At 33.7% G+C, this 18,938-nt stretch overlaps 1 pseudogene; it reads left to right on the top strand.

Moving 5' to 3' along the window:
- The first annotated feature begins 640 nt into the window (after positions 1–640).
- LOC134261504 (succinate--CoA ligase [ADP/GDP-forming] subunit alpha, mitochondrial-like) lies at positions 641–18,632 on the top strand (annotated as a pseudogene).
- The last annotated feature ends 306 nt before the right edge of the window (positions 18,633–18,938 follow it).

Here is an 18,938-nt window from a genome sequence, read left to right as displayed (position 1 = left end):
ACAAGATAAGTATGGGTTAAAATTATTATGTACAGCCATTGAAGTGCCTGTGATCTTCAGGCTAAAACCCAATTTGCCTCTGAGTAAAACCTTGACTATTACTGTGCAATAAAAATTATAGAATTTTAAAAGACACATTAAGCCTTTAAAAAATTTTTTTCCCCAATAAATGCTCTACGTTAAAACAGGGATCTATATATATATATATATAAAGGTCCCTGGTTAAAATGATTCTTTTTTGTCGATTTCATTTTTCCCGGGAAAATCTTCGTTCTATGCATGCCAGGTTTTACACTCAGAAATTTCCACGATGGCTGCGGCTGGAAAATTTTTTTGTAGAATTTCGGGTAAGATTATTTAATTAAGTTATTATATTTAAGCATTTTTAAACCCGAAAATCCTTTTCCATTTTACACAAATAAAGGTTTATGCATATCTAGGATTGCATTTTGACGTCAATTTACCAAGGTGACACTGGCATTTCGAATTTCCTCTATTAGGAAAATAGGCCTATTGCTTTGAGGAATTCAATTTTTAACGCATTGTGTATAATCACTTTTATTTTACAAAGAGTTTGGATTTAACTGATTTTTATCCAAATTTATGATTTCATATGAAAAGGACGAAGAGTTAAAATGATATGAAAAAAAACTATTTGCGGGAAAAAAACTGGGTCAGATCATGTTACACCAAAACCCCGGAAAAATTGATGATCGAAAAAATCCCAAAGTTTTTCTGCCAGGGATTCACAGGAAAACAGGTCTCTCTATACACAAAAGAATCGGGGCCCAAACATCAAAATTTGTGCTCGCCATTTTGGGCAACCTTGGTACTGGTACTTGGTTGTTGAAATGGATTTCATGTTGCCTGAATAAAATATCAGTGATGAACTTTCTATTGCAAAGTGAAGACAAGCAACATGTATTAAGCAGATTTTATTACTTTTTTACTACTATGCTAATTATCAAGTTTATTTTAAAATATGTAAACAATATATTACTGAATATTCCCAACTCCACTCGGCACACGTCAGCTTAGCTGCAGAACTGTAGCTTTCCAAAAAAAACAAATTTTACAGACTGGAGAGCTGCAGTGCCACCCAATGAAAAAACTGTTTATTTATTACGCACAAAAAAGTGCGCTGTTTCTCGATTCATTTCTCCATGTTTGTAAACTGTCATCTCAAAATATTACTAACTCTGTGTTCTTACATATTCTTTCACTGTTTCCACAACAAAATATTCCTTATAATTAATGTTAATGCTCTCCTGGCCCTGAAATGGAGATCATCGAAAATTTCGTCTATTTATACTGCCATTTTGGTCTGCAAGATAAGTTGGTCCAACGATCTTCGTGCAGATGTCAACTACGAGAGTACTTCATAGGAGAGTAAGGATTTTCATTTAAAATATCTTTTTGCGATTGAGGTAAGAATTTGGAAGAATTAATCCAGAACTAAGCACAACTTTTTGTGCGCAATAAATATACAGTTTTTTCAATGGGTGGCACTGTAGCTCTCCAGTCTGTCAAAATATTTTTTCGGAGAGCTACAGTTCTGCAGCTAACATTAGCGATTCGTACTTCGACCTTTAACCTTGGCTGTAACATGTTAACCTTTATTGAATCGGAGCTACTTTATAGGCAATATGGCTGCACCTTAAATTTAAATAAGTACATTGTGCTGAATTCAATTTGTTAACAAACATATGATTGACTGCCGTCACAAGAATAGGGCCCTTAAGGTCAAATTTTCACAAATTGACTTTTTGGTAAATTTTGTTAGCCGGACTCTTTCTGAATGCAAATATACATAAATTTTGAAAATATCTCACTTTTTCGGTATTTTATAAGCATTTTAGTGAGACGCTTCAAAAATAACTTTGACGTTACCCAGTGAAAACGTTATGACGTCGCCTGCGTCTAATTCAATTTTCAAAAAAATATTACATGTTGTTAAAATAACCTCAATCGTTTTGAGAATTGAAAACGTGGGAAAGTATTTAATTTTTTTTTCTTCCAAGCGACTAGTATATCCCTAAGGGATTTCGTATATTATTACTATTTTCCTGCTAATTTTAGAGCAGATCTGGTAATTTCGTAAAAAAAAAAAGGGGGGGGGGTTCTAGACAGAATCTAGGAATGCTTTATAACATAATCTGAAGGAAAATAGTATTTGTTTATATCCATATAAATTATTCTTTTTATATAAAATAATCTAATTCAATTTATAAAATATATGAAGCACTTGTAACACTTAAAGATTGAAAGAAATATATATATAGAGAGAGAATCCGATCCGATGCGGAAGGACACCGCGCGCCAAATAGGGGCACGCCTCGCAAAAAGCACATCGATCCCTGATATTTAAAAAAAATCTTATTAGACAGCACCCACTCACCAACATACACGCACGTAACTTTATTCCCTATAACTGTTACGATAAAAAAAAAACACCGTGTATTTTCTCGGTATCACCGAAGAATTCAATTGAGAAATAATAAATTCAGATACGCCAAGATATGTTAACTTGTTTTTTAAAACGTTTATTCCTTTAATAAACATTCATGAAAAAAATATACGTTCCCTTCTTGCATGCAAGGAAGTAAGGAATCAATCCTTACGTCGCCGGTTCGAATCCCACTGTGGGACGTGGAGACCGGTCCTCCGGATGAGACCGAGGTCCCGTGTCGCAATAGGTTCTGGCACGAAACAGATCACTCAATGCTCAAAGGCCCTGAGTGCCGAGTATAGGACAAAATTTGTAGCTCTCCACCAGCAAGTGTTGGTGTCTCCATATGAGTGGAAAATTCCCTAGAGGGACGTAAACAATATACAATCAATCGTTTTTGAATATTTTATTTAAAATGTTTAAAGCTCTAGGTTTCCATTGTTTATATAATTCATTTTCTTCGCATGTCTTAGTTATGGAGTAGAAACCTACTAAATAGGCAAATAAAGGACAAATGAATGATTTAGATACCGTACCTCAAATTGAAACTTTCTTGAATTTATACCTCAATTTGAAACCGTCTTTAACTCTTATTTTTTAAAGAAGTAAATCACAATTAAATCGGTTAGAAATATTTCTGCACGTTAACTGTTTTTAAAAAATTTGTCGCACCTGTACCCTGTTTCACTTAAACACAACATTTGTATATTCTTATAAGGACCGCTACTATGATCTAAAAAATGATTTATGTATTATATTGTATAACTTAATCAAAGAGATGGGAATTGTGCTGTTCTAAATTTTGACGAAATCTATTTGAAACAGCTGAATGAATACTAATATATTTTTACCTAAGAACGGCAGGCCCTTAGGAAGCCATTTCAGTTGGGGGGGGGCTATATTTTTTACAGTTGTGGGCACTTTCAATTACCAAATTTTCCTTGACAAGCAAAACAATCTTTTAACGGCCACGCACGGTCATTTTTTCATTTTCCTCCGTGACAATGGCTTATTAACTTGATACCTTATAGTTTTTTCACTTTTCGATGCGAATGTCTTATCTTATAATGAACATTACGTCCAATATACGTTAATGCTTTTTGTATGAGGCGATGCTGTTAATTAAGTAATAGTATACCGCTCTAAAATATTTAGGCAAGCCATTTTCCCCTAGTTATTACTTCAGAACATACCAAACATATCAAAATTAATAAAAAACATTTGACTCGTACCTTCGAATGTCCCCACACAACTCGTTTGAAAAAGAGGGGGGGGGGTTCAGATAGGGGAAAAAATAAATCTACCTTTAAAAAAAACTACTCCCCCCCCCCAAAAAAAAGGTGTGTGTGTCGAAACTCGAATCCAATTTCGCCGTTGGGGAGGGGGGGGTAGGTTCAGTCTTCTTTCAGTATCAAATTTTCTTAATCAAACATAATACAGTGCCTTATTCCTTATTCTTTTGCCCTATAGTGCACAAATTTGTCTATGATGCAACAAAATGTGTGTATGTGTGTGTGTGTGTGGGGGGGGGGGGGGGGGGCGGGCTTTAAATGTACACCCCAACCTCCGTTGCTACTTGCGTGCGACTGTAATGGCCAATATTTTATTTAAAGGAAGAAAAATTAGTGTTTGTTTATTAATTACTTTCCGTAGAGTCATGTTAGGATTATGATATAAAGTCTTATCTCGGAACTTTAAGAAATTAATGTCGAGATATGCTGGGGTATTTTGATACATGTGTCAGAGTTGAAGATTTGCAACGCAAAATGTGACTTATATTATTTATTGCATATCATGAAAAGTGAGTGATATATTTTCACGCTCATTAAAGTTTTTAAAGATTTTAAACACTTTCATAACTTTTGGAAATTATACCCATAACAATTTGTCACATACATTTTGCTCTTTCAGTGATGTATTTGATGTTATCCAGAAATGCGTATGTCTTATTCTTATGTATATTGCTTAGCGTTTTTCCCCTTTTTGACTTATAAAAATCATCATTGTTAATTTCTTCAACATTGGGTATAATGCATTTGGGAAAAGCCTACAATAACTGTATTTAATTTCTTAACATATTGTAAAACAGGTTCGAGTGGGATTTCATTTATTCATTTCATCGGAACATTTTAAGAATATTTGAAACAATAGTAATTTTTACCATACGATTCCTTTGAATGTATTTATTTGATCATTTTAAATTAGATTTTGAAACAAAATTTATTTTAGCAAAATTTTCGTGGCATCCCCATCATCCGTATTTTCCCCCCTTAGCATATTCTATTACTGTTAATTTAGTAAAAAAAATATTTATTGTTTATGTAAAAGGTTTGGATCTCCCATGTTACCAGTATCTTTATTCAAACAAAGATGGATTATGTTTCTTAGCTTTAACTTTTACCGGTCTTTTTATTCGGAGATTTTTTGGCTTGTTCCCCCCCCCTTTTTTTAACACACATTTTAAAATCGACAGTCCACCGAAGGCTGGTTATCGGGTATATGGGTATGATAAACTATGGATTAAAATTAAAATGGCTAATTACGTTTTAAATTATGCTATATATTTTTCAGAAAAAGTAGTGCTTATTAGAACGGTAATTACTATGTATCATAGATCTCTCTCTCTCTCTCTTTGAAAAAAATATATACATTTATATGGAATATACCTTTTAATATTAAGATTTCTTAACATGCATCAATTAAAAATTCAAATAAGCATTTGTAAATTGCTCGGAAAACAAATATGCAGCATCTTTAATTTAGTCATGCATAGACATCGTTTTAATCGCTGTTCCAGGGCTAGCAACGTGAATGCCCAATGCCCAATATATTTACATCAAGTTAAATACTTAAACAAAATTATGAATAAATTTACTTACTAAATTGTAAATATATCATATACCAATGAAAAAATGTCCGTATGAAGTTTAAAATTTTTGTTACGCTTTGAAATTCAATTTTATTTCTTGTTTACAAGTTGCAGTCAACAAAAATTACTTCCGTGTTTACAATACCGCGACTTTGACGTCGTTTTCTGGGCATTGTGACGTCAAAAGATAAGGGCCCTTTTCTCATGACGGCAGTCGATTATGTAAAGATACTAAGCGCATGTTTCTTAGTAAGTGTCACTCTTAGCATTACCTTTATTGCTTTCAAAGATTTTTGTCATAGGTCAGATGCTTGTTTATTATCATTTTCATAGCATTACATTTTCCCTAAGCCATAAACAGACAGCCTTATCACAAATGTTATGCGTAGAATCGTAAGTATCCTGGTACAACCAAGGTTTGATGAAGGTGACAGAATCAGCTGAGGTTTGCCGATGGTTCCAAACTTGTCACTAGTTCGTCATTAATGCAAACCAGATTCAAAACCAGGTCGGCCAAAAACATTCAAATGAAAATGACAAGGTGACGAGCCTGAATTTCAAATCCTGCTTATTTGATAAAAGTAACATAATATTAGATAACAAATATGAAGAAGTAAAGTACTTGATGCAGCAAATCTGAAACAAAATTAAAATGACTTTTCAACATGTACAAGCAGTGATTTCAGCCTAATTACTGTGTACTAAAGTTTTTGTTTTTTCTCCACAGGGAACCATACACAGTCAGCAAGCCATTGAGTATGGGACGAGGATGGTTGGAGGTGTCTCCCCCGGAAAAGGGGGCCAAGTCCACTTAGGTCTTCCTGTCTTTAATTCAGTTCAGGAGGTAAGTACAGTTTCAGTTGGCTTCTTGTAACACATATTACTTACATGTAAATGAAATAAAAAAGGAAATACTGTGAAATCGCAAATTTTCGTATGGGGTTAATTTTCGTTGTTTTCGAGGTATGAATAGACCTACGAATTCATGTCCACTACGAAATGTAAAATGTTCTTAACTACTAAGCAATTCTTCATCCATGAATTCAAATCCCCACGAACCAGGAGTTTTTCCTCAAACCACAAAAATTTTACCCCGTGAAAAAATGTGATTTTACAGTATAGCATGTTAGTAAAATGAAATAAAAGTTTTACATTTACATTGTTGAAAATCTATTTTAAAATGGAAAGCTATTAGCTGCATTGGGTTCAAACTTACAGAAATTAAATGTATTTGAGTCATACATGCAGTGTTCGAAATTCAGAATTATTTTCTGTGGGTCCAAAGGACCCACTGATAAAGGGTCTACACAATTCCTTCCAAGGCAGCATAGGCCGAAAAATTATACCATCAAATATTTTGGGAAAATAAACTTTAATAGACAATCTTGGTAAGTTTATCGATTCCTTACCAATAAAGAAAATTATGTTATTTAACAAAAAAAAAATATGTTAATATTACTGCAAACATACTTTTTGTTTTATGTAACATTTCCCCCCAAAAACAGAGTCTGTCTGTGGGGTTTATTTTTGCCTAATGTACAATCTCAATATGGAAGCATAATAAAGTTTCCATTTAAAACATTCATTTTCACTTTCCCTAAATACCTCAATAAATAGGGCCAAACATCCCAGGACTGAAGTAACCAGGTGGGATATTTACAGTAGGCACCCAACATGGCTGTCTAGCGATAGAAAACGAAGCTAAAGAAATTGGGGGAGGAAATGCTTGATGATATAAAAATGATCATTTCCCTTCATATTTAAGTAAAGGTTGACTAGGACAACATATTTATATTTCAACTAAAGCTACAATTAACATTCTTTATAAAAAGTGCATCACATGATTGAAACTGTCACAGTTATGGTAGCAAATTGATTGTGTCGGTCGGATTATGGGATAGAAACATATTTTTTAGGCCTTCTTTCTTCGCAAATCATCATCGGCCCAAAATCATTTCAAGGACCCATTTAGTCATACTATACATGAGTCCTTCCGTTTGAACGTCGGCGCAGGACCGACGGACCGACGCTAATTTCGAACACTGCATACATGACAGTCTAGCTATTGGAATAATTTCACCATATCCTTTATCCGCTACAGGCAAAGGACAAGACAGACTGTGATGCTTCAGTTATTTATGTTCCACCACCATTTGCAGCAGCTGCCATTAACGAAGCAATTGATGCGGAAATCCCTCTAGTTGTTTGTATAACAGAAGGAATTCCCCAGCAGGATATGGTCAAAGTCAAACATAAATTAGTACGCCAGGCTAAGACTAGACTTATTGGACCAAACTGTCCAGGAATAATTAAAGTAGGTCCAGGAACTGATTCATTCACTGAATGGAACATAGTTTTAGTTTTAAAGTTGAAATTGTCATTACTTTCTTCTGAGAAAAATTTAGATTACTAATAGTCAAATTTTTCTTTCTGAAATTAATCATTGGCAGAATTATCTTTTCCTAGATATGAGAACAAGCATATAGGTTTCAAAAGAGTGTACTAGTAAATGTTGCAAATAGTACAGTCATCTGTTATATTGAGAGAGAATATTAAAAGAAAATATTTGCTCTTTTAATGATAGTTATAAGTACTTTATAGGAAAATATTTAATTTTTTCTTGGATAAAATATACATGACAGTTGTTTGTATTTACAGCCAGGAGAGTGTAAGATTGGCATCATGCCAGGGCACATCCATCAGAGAGGATGTATAGGAATTGTGTCTCGCTCTGGGACCCTGACCTACGAAGCGGTCCATCAGACCACACAAACAGGTCTGGGTCAGACCCTGTGTGTGTGTGAATTGGGGGTGATCCTTTTAATGGAACCAATTTTATCGATTGTTTGGAGGTGTTTTTAGCTGATCCTAAAACAGAAGGTATGAACTGATGTATGCTAAGTGATGGAGTTTAAGAAAACAATATGTTAAGAGTTTCCATTTCAGTAAATTCTTTAAACATGATAAACACACAAATACCTGGAGGGAAGTTAGTTGTGAGAGATCTTAAATTATCCTCAGAAAATGAAGTTAAAAATCAACACCATATTAAAGCATAAGTTAATTTTATTTACATGATTTAAAAGTTTTTTTTAAACATTTTAGCTTTAGTTGAAAAATGAAAGGGATTTCATTGAGATTTTGTCAATGTTCTTAAACCTAGGAATAATTCTGATTGGTGAGATTGGAGGTGGGGCAGAAGAAAAAGCAGCAGAGTATCTGAGAAATAATAACCATGTAAGTCACACATAACCACAGTCAGGTACAACAGACTTAATGCAAAACATATAAAAAAAATTTTTTACAAAGTTAAAATGAAAAAAAGTTATGTCAAGAGATATGAATTTTGTTAATAATTAAGTGCATTCATTTAAATTTTGCAGGGTCCAAATGCCAAACCAGTAGTTTCCTTTATTGCTGGTTTAACTGCCCCTCCAGGCAGAAGGATGGGCCACGCTGGAGCCATTATTGCCGGAGGAAAAGGAGGAGCAGATGAAAAAATAGAGACATTAAAAGCAGCTGGTGTCACAGTCACATTGTCTCCAGCTGAAATAGGAAAAGAAATGTTAGAGGTATGCTGTTGAGTTGTTCCTCTTGACTAACTCTGTGCATTAACTTAATATATTTTACTAATATTTCCTTGGTTTTTGTGCAAAAATGAGTTGAAGTGTGATTTTTCAAATTAACCTCAAAGCACTTTGTGATGTTGTGTCATATTTGATTTTTTTCTGCTAGACACTCTATCCAAAAGAAGGTACAGATGTTTCGTAAACTGTTGCTTTTCCTTTGTCACATATATAAATTGCTTCCATTCGAAGAGTCAACGTGGCAAACACCACTCTCATGCTTATTATGACTCATGAATAAATCATTAAAATGTTACCAATTTTTTACTCAGCATATCATCAATATGTGATGACTAAAAACATGAATTACTATTTCACTTTTTTTCTTACCAATATGTTTTACAGAAAAGGGAATGCATAGAAAAGAATGAACACATTTGTATTGCTATTTTACACAGATTCTACACAGATACTTTTAAATATTTATTTTCTAAGTTCCATTTATTCATTTTCTAAGTACACAAGTTTCATTAGCCTACTAATGCAGAGTTTCAACAGAGTAAATGTATCCCTGATTGAAATTTGTCCATTACCTGAATGTGTGATATCAAAAGTGAATGAAATTGAAACTGAGCAAAAAAATCTAAGATGCTAGGGCAATATCACCTTTTATATTGGGGTACATTCAATCAATCTCTAATTACAGCATATGACCATGCCATATATTCAGTCTTTATGTGGGTATCAGCAGCTTTAGATATTATACTGACAATGAAGAAAGGCTATGTTTCAATTAATGTGGCGATTTTATAAAGAAGAAATAAAGAAAAGCCAACTTTGACTTTCTTTTTAATATGAGATTTGTTGGAAATTTTGATAATAGGATAAAATTTCCCTTTTTTTCCTTTTTTTTTAGAATTTTTTTTTTTTTTTTTTTTGTTTCTCTTGGATAAAAATAAATTGTACTTTTTTAGTATTCTGCATATTTTCACATTTTAAGTAAGCCTTCAAGGTATTAGTTGCTAAAACTGTAGGATGTAAGAGATTTTTTAAAAGACTAGCAATTATGTTTAATATTGCCAACCACATGCCTTTTGAATTGCTGATTTAATGCATGGCAGTGATGCATTAGATAAATGTGATTTTGAAATGCATGATATTGTATTTGTAGCTAAAACATCTTATTATTAAATAAACATGTACATGTTAGATGTGGCAATCTATCTGGTAGGTGTTCTAAATGTAGTGTTAAAAAAATTACGAGAAAATAACATTTTATTTGTTTATTATACTATAGTCAATGGAGAAAGCGAGGTATAGACAGCATTAACAGGTAGGCTTTATTGGTGGTCAATACCTTTCCTCATTTGAATGCTTTGGGCAAGGTTAACCATTATGCACCTTCCTTTGTAATTGCTTGCTTCCTTTGCCTAGTAAAATCGCAGGTGAACATTTAAAATTAATGAGTTTCCTTTGTGGGTTATTAGACTGAGTTATGAAACAGAATTAATCTCTGAAATAGGAACATCTGTCCTCAAGCTTATATGCCTACATTAGCAATTTTGTTCTTTAATATTGTTGGAAACTTATGATTATCATATAACAACTTATACAAGAAAATTCTTCAGTACCGTGGGGCCATCCTTAAAACATTGTTTGTTTGGAATTGCCGCCTGAAGGGTTTCAGACACAGGAGGGGTGTCTTCTAGCTATTCCCACTTTTTAAAAATCTCAATTCCACCTATTCCCACTTGCAAATAACAATAGATGTTTAGATTTACCTGTATTTTGTACATCTTTAGACAGAAAATAACGAATACATCTATGAGAAAATATGATTTATTTCGAATTTTTGAATAAATAAAAAGATCTTCATTAAAAAAAAGCAACTTAATACGTAAACTTAAGAACATAATTAATTATTTGTTTACAAAAAAATTCCACCTATCCCCACATAAAATCTTACATTTTTCTACCTGATTTTCAAAAAGTGGGAATAGGTAGAATGAACCACAGGAGGGAGGGAGGGGTAATTTTTTTTTTTTTTTTTAATTGAAGATAAATTTTAAATTTTTGATAAAAATCTCAGTAAACAGTAAATAAAAGTACCTACCATCAACAAAAAAAATCTAATTTTACATAGATCTGACACTATATTTAAGTTTTTTTGTATCGTGCATGTGATACATGTAATGGGCAAAAAATTGATTGAATAAAAAAAAAAATCTTCCTACTTATGGTCAATAAAATTTTTTCAGGAGAGGGCATTTCAATGAGGTGGGAGGCAATTCCAAACAAACTATAATTTTATTTTGGCCTGGTGGGTTTTAAAACACATTTATCTAATCATTATTACCTTGGAATCCCTCAGAATCAGATATGATGTCTGCTATTCTCACAAAAAAGGCATTTAATATAAATGAACTGAAAATGGATTGCTATTTAAAAGTACAAGTAGTACCCCCAAATTGACTTATTCTGGTCAATTAAAACAGAGTGATGAATAGCTATAAAAATCATAAAATAATTTTTTTTTATATACTTCTTCATTGAATACCATTCAATATGTTGAAAAGAAGTACCATATAGTGGGTTATTTTAGTGGGATGCTAATTTTAGCTTATTTTGGCGTTTTGATCGGAGGCAGCTAAAACTTTAATCACTAAAATAGTCTGTACTATTCTTAGTGTTCATCTGCAAAGAGCTGAAACTTTGTGTCCGCTAAATAAATTACGCCAAAATTATTGGCATACCTTTGAGCAGGCAAAACGCTAAATTTTACACCCGTCAAGAAAACCCGCTATACAGTATCAGGTAGCTTTTTCTTTAACATTATAATGATTTTCTTAATGTAAATGAAACATTTCTTTCAGCGTATTTTTTATGCAGGACATGTATACTGTAAACGTATTACATTTTGCTGTGTATTCTTTTGACCACCTTTCACTGAAAGCAGCTTCCTCTTAATCAAGTACATCATTAAAAATGTACCCGGTGTAGATATTTTCATATAAAGCACATTCAAAAAGTGCAAAATCAAATTTTTGCTAACATTGAAAATTAAAACCCGCCATTTACTATCATACATGCCAAATAAAATTCATTTACAGTATTACTTATTAGGATTGCAGGCTAGTACTCTTTATTAGCTCTTCTGAGCCAAAGGCTCAAAGAGCTAATGCTATGGCCATTTGTGCGGTGTGCGGTGTGCGTTAACTTTTTAGAATATGGGCCATAACTCAAGAACCCTTTGGCCAATCAGTACCAAATTTGCCACAGATTATCCTTTGCCCAAGGGCTACCATTTATACTAAAATAAGGGTTGGGACCCTAAAACAAGGGGAGATAATCAGGAAAACAAAACCAAAAGTACTAGTTGCTAAAAATTCTTCTCCAGAACCGCCAGGCAGATTTTCACCAAACTTGCATACAAGGATCAGGATATGTTCAAGATTAAAAATTGTTCAAGGCATGACCCTGGGGCAGAGGGCGTGGTCTCAAGGTCACTTTAAAGTTGACCTAAATTTACAATTTATAAAAATGTTTATATTTTGCTTACTATAAGGACTAGGATCATCAAATCTTGTAAGTTGATGCATCTTAGACTTCACATCATGTTAACTCTAAAAGTAAGTCACGGTGACCTACTTTTTTAATTTTGCGGGCATTTGTTTTCAAATTGATTTGAAGGCATATTTTGGACACTTTAAGGCCTATGATCATGAAACTTAAGCCAGTGATGCATCTTGGGTCCTTCAACAACGTCAACTTAAAAGTAGGTCACCGTGACCTACTTTTTGAACTTTATGACTTAACCTTTTTAAAACATTTAATCCCATTATTTCAGGCACTGAAAGGGTTAGAATCATCAAATCTTGTAAGTTGCTGCATCTTGGGACCTTAAAACATATTTAAGAAAAAGTAGGTCAATGTGACCTACTTTTAGAATTTTGCAGACATATGTTTTCAAATTGTTTAAAAGGCATATTTTGATTACCTTTAGACCTAAAATCATCAAACTTGGTCAGGAGAGGCATCTTGGGACTCTGAAAAATGTCGACCAAAATGTAGGTCACAGTGACCTACTTTCGACATTTTATGGCTATATTTAAGTATCTAAGGTATTTATTGGCTTAGAATCATCAAACTTTGTCAGTTGATGCATCTTGGATTTTCGGAGAGTGACGACCAAAAATTAGGTCACGGTGACCTACTTTTGACATTTTATGGCTATATTTCAGTTTTTTTTAAGGTATTTATTGGCTTAGAATCATCAAACTTTGTCAGTTGATGCATCTTGGGTTTTCTGAAAGGACGACCAAAAATTAGGTCACGGTGACCTACTTTCAATATTTTATGGCTATATTTATGTATTTCCGGTACTTATTGGCTTAGAATCATCAAACTTTGTCAGGTCACTGTGAGAGTGACAACCAAAATACACGGTGACCGACTTTGACATTTTATCGCTATATTTAAGTATCTCCGGTATTTATTGGCTTAGAATCATCAAACTTTGTCAGTTGATGCATCTTGGGTATTCGGAGAGTGACGACCAAAAATTAGGTCACGGTGACCTACTTTCGACATTTTATGGCTATATTTAAGTATCTTAGGTGTTTAGTGGCCTAGAATCATCAAACTTAGTCAGTTGATGCATCTTGGGTTTTTGGAGAAAGTCGTCTGAAAAGTAGGTCACAATGACCTACTTTTGAATATCTCAGGTATTTATTGGCTTAGAATTATCAAACTTAGTCAGCAGATGCATCTTTGGACTCTGAAAAATGTCGAGTAAAATGTAGGTCATGGTGACTTACTTTCGACATTTTATGGCTATATTTAAGTGTCTCCGGTACTTACTGGCTTAGAATCATCAAACTTTGTCAGTTGATGCATCTTGGGTTTTCAGAGAATGTCGACCAAAAAGTAGGTCACAGTGACATACTTTTGAGATTTTTTAGCTATATTTAAGTATGTTAGGTATTTGTTGGCTTAGAATAATCAAACTGTGTCAGATGATGCATTTTGGGTTTTCCAAGAATATAGACCAAGAAGTAGTCCTAATTGGCTAAGAATCATCAAACTTTGTCAGGTGATGCAACTTTGGTCTTCAGGATACTTAGGGGTTAGAGGCTTCAAATACAAGTGATAGGTTATACAATTTATCAGTTAGAGCGATTCAAGGCCCTTGGGCCCTTGTATTTGTCCAGATTGTTAAAGCATTTCATCAAGTATATATTTACATAAGATTTTTAAGCTGGGGTTCTTGCTTGCTAGGCATGAGATATGTGTAAAGACAACATACCAGTAGTTTGCTGTCCTTTTTTCCTCCAAGTACCAGTTATCAATTCACAATTGCATGAAAAGAACTACAATGTATGAATTTCTGACCCTGCTACAAATTAATTAAAGACTGTCTTTTACACCATGGTGACAGTATGAAAGAATGAATAGTTTTTCAAAATTATAAACAGAACATAAAGAGAATTTTCTTTTATACATGTAAATGTATATACAGTATATTGTAACACAATTTTTCATTGCTTTTTTTACAAGTAAACATGTATCAAGAAAATATCCTAAACATTTAGTGCTTTTTGGACCAGAAACGCTCATGGGGTAGTAATGTGTCTGTCTTCTGTTCGTCGGTATGTCTAGCTGTCTTTTCGTCTGTAAACAATTTTTCAAAATGCTACTCCTCCTACAGTTTTGGTCTGATTTCATATCACTTGGCACACAAGTAGACTACACTAAAATACATACCGGTAATTCTATATAATTTAATTTTATTTGTATTCTCGCATCTATTGGTTGATTTCCAAAAGGAACGCATAACATTTTGTATAATCTGGTTTGGTATAGGGGACACACCCCCCTACGACCAGCTTAATCATCATATCCATACAATCCCCTCATTTCCAGTCCTCGGAATCCATGGAAAATTCCAGATTTAATAAATGTACCTTCAACTTTAATCAATTACTCGTTCTTACCTCATGTAAACAAACATCATGGCTGCTAGATCTATGTATCAGTCATTACCTCCCCTCGCTTCAAATCACTTCCATTACTACGGTTGTATTATTGCGCGGTAAATTTGAACTTATAAAAAGCAACACAATTTTACTTCAGAAGTTGTTTAATTGTTTTAAAATTAAATTATAAGGAATGACTTTAAATTCTGGCCATATTATCGAGTATAATCTGGTTTGGGTTAGTTTACGCTTTTTAGCTCACCTGAGCCGAAGGCTCAAGTGAGCTTTTCTGATCAAAATTTGTCCGTTGTCTGTCGTTGTTGTCGTCGTCGTAGTCGTTGTCGTTGTTGTAAACTTTTCACATTTTCATCTTCTTCTCAAGAACCACTGGGCCAATTTCAACCAAACTTGGCACAAAGTATCCTTGGGTGAAGGGGTTTCAAGTTTGTTAAAATGAAGGGCCACACCCTTTTCCAAGGGAGATAATCATGAATTTGTTAAAAATTAATGGCATTTTTAAAAAATCTTCTTCTCCAGAACCGCTGGGCCAGGAAAGATGAAACTCATGTGGAAGCATCCTCATGTAGTGTAGATTCAAGTTTATCAAATATGACCCCATGGGGAAGGGTGGGGCCAAAATGGCCGACCCAAAGTTTACATAGGAATATATAGGAAAAATCTTTAAAAATCTTCTTCTCCAGAACCAATGGGCCAGGAAAGATGAAACTCATGTGGAATCATCCTCAGGTAGTGTAGATTCAAGTTTGTTCAAATCATGACCCCCGGGGGAAGGGTGGGGCCAAAATGGCCGACCCAAGTTTTACATAGGAATATATAAGAAAACCTTTAAAAATCTTCTTCTCCAGAACTTCTGGGCTAGAAAAGATGAAACTCATGTGGAAGCATCCTCAGGTAGTGTAGATTCAAAGTTTGTTCAAATCATGACCCCCGGGGCTAGGGTGGGGCCAAAATGGCCGACCAAAGTTTTACATAGGAATATATAGGAAAAATCTTTAAAAATCTTCTTCTCTAGAACCACTAGAACAGGAAAGATGAAACTCATGTTGAATCATCTTCAGGTAGTTTAAATTCAAGTTTGTTCAAATCATGACCCCGGGGCAAGGGTGGTGCCAAAATGGCCGACCCAAGTTTTACATAGGAATATATAAGAAAAATCTTTAAAAATCTTCTTCTCCAGAACCACTGGGCCAGGAAAGATGAAATTCATGTGGAATCATCCTCAGGTAGTGTAGATTCAAGTTTGTTCAAATCATGACCCCCGGGGCAAGGATGGGGCCAAAATGGCCGACCCTAGTTTTACATAGGAATATATAAGAAAAATCTTTAAAAATCTTCTTCTCAAGAACCACTAGAACAGGAAAGATGAAACTCATGTGAAATCATCCTCAGGTAGTGTAGATTCAAGTTTGTTCAAATCATGACCCCCGGGGCAAGGGTGGGGCCAAAATGGCCGACCCAAGTTTTACATAGGAATATATAGGAAATATATTTAAAAATCCTTCTCAATTTACCACTGGGCCAGGAAAGATCAGAACTCATGTGGAATCATCCTAGGTAGTGTAGATTCAAGTTTTTTCAAATCATGACCCCCGACCCTGGGGATAGGGTGGGGCCAAAATGGCCGACCCAAGTTTTACATAGGGATATATAGGGAAACCTTTAAAAAACTTTTTTCAAGTACTTCAAAGCTATGATTAGTGATACCCGGGGTATTTATATGGAATCATCCTCAGGTAGTGTAGATTCTAGTTTGTTCAAATGTTGAACGCCTGGAAGGGGGGGGGGGAGTAAATTCAAGCCCGATGTGCTCAGGTGAGCGCTGTGGCCCCTGGGCCTCTTGTTTATAATCCGCTTCGCGGATTATAAAGCGTAAACTGACCCAAACCAGATTATACTCGATAATATGGCCAAGAATTAGAGTCATTCCTTAAATATCATTTTTTGATTTTGATAAATAGTGTTGCCGTGACTACTAAAAATAGAAATTTAGAAAAAACATTCAAATTGCTACTCCTCCTACAGTTTTGGTCTGATTTAAATATAACTTAGCACACAAGACTACACTAAGGTACATAATTCTTTTTATTGGTTTTTGATTTTGATAAATGGTGTTGCAGTGGTTACTAAAAAAAGAAATCTCTGTGAAATACTTTTAAAATGCTATTCAAAATACAGTTTAGTCTGAGTATAATATAATGTGGCATGTAAGTAGACTACACTGAGATACAAAACTGTCCTTTTTTTTCCTTTGTTTTTTATTTTGATGAATACTGTTGCCATGGTGATTTAAATTTTGAATGCACATGTACTGTAAAATTTTATTAAAAGCTACTCAAGAATTATTATTCTATTTATTGCTGTTGTAAAGTTTAAAGTCCCAACTGCTTACTTTTCCTTTGTTATAAATAAAAAGCAGTAGAGCTACAGTCTCGACAGAGACTTCTGGTTTTCAATTAATACTGGGTAATTCCTAGTCCTTAAATACTGGGTAATACCCAATTATTGAAGAAGAACTATTGTCTAAGATTAAATACGTGTTATTGAAATTTAATGGTAATACAGAATTTGGTAAGAATTAAGATTAAATGATTTTTCATGCATAGGATACCTCTTTTATAGATCTTTATCTTAGCAAGATAAAGTTTTCATGTGTAATGATATGTGCATGTTTTAAGCATCAAACAAATATTGATTGGTTAATTATCAATTAAAAGCATACAGTCTTACAGTGTTGATACATTAATGTAGTGATGTTAAAGACGCACTGCCCTTCACAGTGCCAGGGGGTCCTAAGTCAATATGTTGCCCTTGGACCCCTGACAAATCTCATTCAATATTCATGTGCTGACTAAAAGGACGTCTTTTGGAAAAATTACAAATCTAGAGTGTCTTTCTTATCTATCAACCAATCACATTAAGCCATTCTATGATAAACAATTTGTAACACATGCAATTTAGATGTCAACTGAATCCTTGTTGTTTACATTATCAAACTGTTTATAAAAGCTTTAAATTAATGGTGCTTCTCAATGAGAGAAACAAGCCCATAAATATTTTATGAAATATGCTAGGGATCCAATGGCAACATGTTAACTCAGGACCCCTGGTATTGCTAGGATGCCCTACCCCCTAGTTACTTTTAAGGTGTTGAATCAGTAAAGAAAAAATTATTAATACATGTATTTGCTCATCCAGGATCAGGGCAAAAGACAGAGGGGGGGATAGCAATTTTTCTAAGAAAAAACTGTATTTATGCTGTGGGTAGATCAATTTACATTAGTATTGTTCAACAATAAATATAAATAATTATGCTTAGGACTTAAAACCGATTGAATTGTTGAAAGTTTTACATTTTATAAGAATGTACAGTAGATGTGAAATATTAAACTGTTTCTTTATTTTTGTTTCAGAGAATGGAAAGACATAATCACCACCATTGACAAGACAAGAGATTGTAAGGGCATTTCAAATTCAGGATGAAGAAATATGTGGGACATTTTAAATGATGTGTGATTTGTTAAATTATTACCGAATTATTAGAAGATGAGTGTTACAAATAACTTGTAATTGAATGTCATAAATAGTTGATATAAAATTTGATTTTCACTAAAGCCTTACATCCCATTGGCATGTGCTTACAAAATGATTGTAATATTCAAAAGTAATGATCTACAATGTAATACACATTGAAAAAGAGACTGATTTCATATTTATAATACAGTTATTGATTTAATAAAAGATATATCTTCCAATTATCATTTCAATCCTTTTTCCTTTCTTGGCTTACGGCTGTAAAATTTTCACCTTTCAGTTTTATTCTATAGAACGACTGGGCCAATTTGAGCATGGGATATTCATTGAATGGGGGGGGGGGGGTTTAAATCCTCTTCCAAACGGAGAAAATAACAAAATAGTAAAATAATTTTTTGTGAAAGCTTTTTGAAAAAAATGAAGAATCAAGTTAGTTTAAATAATGTATGAAGAGTTGGATAAATAATCAAAGATTTACAAGGAAATACTCGTACATTGTAAACAAGTCGAAAGCTGTCAGTGTAATG

The sequence above is a fragment of the Saccostrea cucullata genome, unplaced genomic scaffold (assembly GCF_032062105.1).
Source record: "Saccostrea cucullata isolate Sc308-1 unplaced genomic scaffold, CSIRO_AGI_Scuc_v1 ctg12660, whole genome shotgun sequence".
NCBI lineage: Eukaryota > Metazoa > Mollusca > Bivalvia > Ostreida > Ostreidae > Saccostrea > Saccostrea cuccullata.
Note: the sequence above shows the minus strand (reverse complement) of the source record. Positions and strands in the feature narration are given on the sequence as shown.